This window comes from Piliocolobus tephrosceles, chromosome 15 (genome assembly GCF_002776525.5).
Source record: "Piliocolobus tephrosceles isolate RC106 chromosome 15, ASM277652v3, whole genome shotgun sequence".
In the NCBI taxonomy this organism is placed as follows: Eukaryota; Metazoa; Chordata; class Mammalia; order Primates; family Cercopithecidae; genus Piliocolobus; species Piliocolobus tephrosceles.
Window position 1 is genome coordinate 62,071,275 of NC_045448.1, and position 4,354 is coordinate 62,075,628.

At 44.5% G+C, this 4,354-nt stretch overlaps 1 non-coding gene across 1 annotated transcript; it reads left to right on the forward strand.

Annotated features, from left to right (window-relative positions):
* The first annotated feature begins 3,612 nt into the window (after positions 1 to 3,612).
* Positions 3,613 to 3,719, forward strand: LOC111553490. The gene has a single exon (XR_002734962.1). It is a non-coding gene; the product is annotated as a U6 spliceosomal RNA (small nuclear RNA).
* Positions 3,720 to 4,354: the final 635 nt, after the last annotated feature.

Sequence of the window (4,354 nt, forward strand, 5' to 3'; positions counted from 1 at the left end):
GATCTCCTGACCTCCTGATCTGCCCGCCTCACCCTTCCAAAGTGCTGGGATTACAGGCGTAAGCCACCATGCCCGGCCAGCTAATTTTTGTATTATTAGTAGAGACAGGATTTCACCATGTTGGCCAGGCTGGTCTTGAACTCCTGACCTCAGATGATCCACCACCTCTACCTCCCAAAGTGTCGGGATTCCAGGCATGAGCTACGGTGCCCGACCAAAATTTATATGTATTAAGATACTACATATACTTAAAAAAAATAGGTATGTAGTGTCCCACATAGCTGAGGCACCACAGTTTGCTTAGTTATCCCTTATTGTAAGCCGTTTGTTTGTCGGTTTATTCATTCATTCATTCGTGGTAAAACTACCCAGGCTTTGTGCTCATACTCAGCATGTGGACATGGAAGTTATAGCTCTAGCTCTCAAGGAATATATAGTCTAGGAGAGACAGATGTGGAAAACAAGTATAGTACAGTTATATATAATCGAGATGAACCTCAGTGTTCCAGGAATATCTACCATGCCCCAGTTCTTCCTGAGATATTACACATTCCCCACCTCACTGACAGTGGGAGTGAGCCCGGGACTAGGTTCCTTTCCCAGGGGGCTGTGAGCATCAAGGCTATGGGGAGGAGCGCTGGCACTGTTAGGCAGAGGCTGCATTTGACACTTCTGGAGGGTAACCAAGGGTGATGGTGCTGAATCTCCTATGACCAGGGGTCTCCTAGTGTACTGACACTGCTGCAACTCAGGGACAGCTGGAATTTGGCTGACTAGTGAATATGTGCCGAGTTGTGAGATGGAGGTTCTAGTAATCCCCTAGGCCAGCCTCCGATCAACTGTGAAGGTGGTGGGGAGAAAAGGAGGCCAGATCACTCCAGGCCCAAACAGGGCTGTCAAGGGCAACAGGAGATACAGTATGGCAGGCATGATAGATATCTTCTGGGTGGCTGAGTGATGAATAGTTGGAGGTGGGAATGAAGATGAATTTTGGTATTTTCTTAGAATGAAAGACAGCTGAGAATCTACATATATAGGGTTGCCTAAAATACAAGACACTTGGTTATATTTGAATTCCAGGTAAATAACAAATAAATTTTTTAGGTTGGTGTCGTGGCTCATGCCTGTAATCCCAGCACTTTGGGAGGCGAGATGGGTGGATCACTTGAGGTCAGGAGTTTAAGACCAGCCTGGCCAACATGGTTAAACCTTGTCTCTACTAAATATACAAAAATTAGTTGGGTTTGGTGGTGCACGCCTGTAATCCCAGCTACTTGTCAGGCTGAGGCACAAGTATTGCTCGAACCTGGGAGGTAGAAGCTGCAGTGAGCTGAGATCATGCTACTGCACTCCAGCCTGGGCAAAATAGTGAGACTCTGTCTCAAACAACAACACAACAAATATACAAAAACCAAATAATTATTTTAATATACTTATGTCTCAAATATTGCAATTGATATAGAGTTGCTGAATCTGGCATTCTTATTTGGATGCAGACAGGAAGATAGGAAAAAGGCATGTTGTGGAAGTGGGGGTGAGTGAATGAGGAGGGGACTTAGGTCTGAAGAAGTAACCTTGAACGTGACTACCCCATTTTATTTTATTTATTTATTTATTTTTCTTTTTTTCTTTTTTTTTGAGACGGAGTCTCTCTCTGTCGCCCGGGCTGGAGTGCAGTGGCCAGATCTCAGTTCACTGCAAGCTCTGCCTCCCGGGTTTATGCCATTCTCCTGCCTCAGCCTCCGGAGTAGCTGGGACTACAGGCGCCCGCCACCTCGCCCAGCTAGTTTTTTGTATTTTTTAGTAGAGACGGGGTTTCACCGTGTTAGCCAGGACCCATTTTATTTTTATTTATTTTTTTGAGATAGGATCTTGTTCTGTTACCTGGGCTGAAGTGCAGTGGCATGATCATGGCTCTCTGCAGCCGCAACCTCCTGGGTTTAAGCAGTCCTCCCAACTTTAGCCTCCCTAGTAGCTGGGACTATAGGCATGTGCCACCATGCCCAGCTAATTTTTTATTTTTATTTTTTTCACACAGGTTCTTACTCTGTCACCCAGGCTGAAGTGCAGTGGCGAGATTTTGTCTCACTGCAGTGTTGACCTCCTGGGCTCAAGCAATCCTCCTGCCTCAGCTCCCCAAGTAGCTGGGACTATAGGCATACGCCATCTCACCCAGCTATTTTTGTATTTTGGTAGAGACGGGTTTTCACCATGTTGCCCAAGCTCTTTAAAATAGAAGAGATGGGACTGGGCATGGTGGCTCATGCCTGTAATCCCAGCACTTTGGAAGGCTGAGGTGGGTAAATCACCTGAAGTCAGGAGTTCGAGACCAGCCTGGCCAACATGGTGAAACTCTGTCTCTACTAAACATACAAAAATTAGCTGAGTGTGGTGGCAAGTGCCTGTAATCCCAGTTACTGGGGAGGCTGAGGCAGGAGAATAAGTTGAACCCGGGAGGCGAAGGTAGCAGTGAGCTGATAGTGAGCCATTGCACTCCAGCCTGGGTGACAAGAGAGAAATTTCATCTAGAAAAAAAGAAGAAAATATTATATATTTAATGGCATTGTATGGTACCCACTGTTTTTTCATTTTACAGTATGTCCTGAATATTTTCTGGGTCACTCACCGGTCACTGATATCTTAATGGCTACATGTTACATTGATGCACTGAAATTTAAAAAAATCCTTTATAGAATAATAGAATAGTTGTTTATTCTTCATGGAGTTTTAAGATACAAATTAATCACACAATACTTAGAGATGATCTACATTTACTAAAATCCCATTAAAAAAAATTTCAAAAGCAGTATTTTGAAAAATAGGATACAATAATCTTGTTGCTCTAACACAATTAATCCTCTGGCAATGTAGCTCTCTCTGTGTGTGTGTGTGTGTGTGTGTCTGTGTGTGTATGTTTATATTTAGGTTAGATCTAGTTGCTAATGCAGTTGAATTATGTTACCTGGATACCTCTTGGAGAACCTGAGGTCATTTTGGCCTGATGCATTAATATTTAACAAGCCTGTGATTGATGGATTGATGCTAGCAAAATTAATTCAATCCACCTAGGTTTCTATCTGTTGGTAAAACAGCAAGGCCATCCAGGGGTCAGAAAACAAGGGCTTCTGGGAGGAAACGATTGAAAGTGGTTGTGACCTCTAGAATCTGGAACTGGGTACTGGCTCCTCCACTGACCTTCTTTAACCTTTGTTCTCAGAAAAATGTCTCTTGATTAGCTGCTGATGGGTGGGGTTGCCTCCATCCCTCATCTTTATAACTAAAGTCTTGAACACTCAGTAAATTAATAGACTGGCAGAGAAAACCCCTTTTTAGTTAGGCAGTACTATAGTTTGAAAACTCTGGTCTTAGACATGGTGTTCAGTATGCATTGCAGATCATTAGTGTATCAGATATATGGATTGACTGAATATTCTGCCAAATTGACTAAATTGGTCTCTGTCATTCCCCAGTGACGTGGGGCCACTGTTCCTCTCTCACCTCTTCACCTTTGGGTTCTGTTAAAGGAGGGTATCCTGGCAGCATTCCCCATGCCACAGATGGGTGGGTCTGCAATCCATGGATCTCTTTTTGTCATAAAAAACATCAGCTCTGGTGCTCGCTTTGGCAGTACATATACTAAAATTGGAACGATGCAAAGAAGATTAGCATGGCCCCTGCACAAGGATGACATGCAAATTCATGAAGCGTTCCGTATTTTTCCAATTAGAAACAACCGGCCGGCGCGATAGCTCATGCCTATAATCCTAAGAGGCCAGGAGTTCAAGACTACCCTGGCCAACATGGTGAAACCCCCATCTCTACTTAGAATACAAAAAAAAAAAGGTAGCCAGGCGTGGTGGTGGGTGCCTGTAATCCCAGCTACTCAGGAGGCTGAGGCAGGAGGATCACACCACTGCACTCCAGCCTGGGCAACAGAGGGAGACTCCATCTAAAAAGAAAAAAATTAGAAACAAACAAACCATATCAACTCTGGGATGTGGGCCACACCTTAATTGACATCAGCCACATTATTTTGTTCCCATAAAGATGGTTCAGAACAGAGATATTGGCCAGGCATGGTGGCTTATACCTGTAATCGTATCACTTTGTGGGGCCAAGGTGGGTAGATGACTTGAGCCTAGGAGTTCAAGATCAGCCTGGGCAATGTGGCGAAACCCTGTCTCTAATAAAAATACAAAAAATTAGCCGAGTGTAGTGGCATGTACCTGTATTCCCAAACACTTGGGAGGCTGAAGTGGGAGGATCACTTGAGCTTGAGGAGGTGGAGGTTGCAGTGAGCTGAGATCGTGCCACTGCACTCCAGCCTGGGTGACAGGGTGAGACCTTGTCTCAG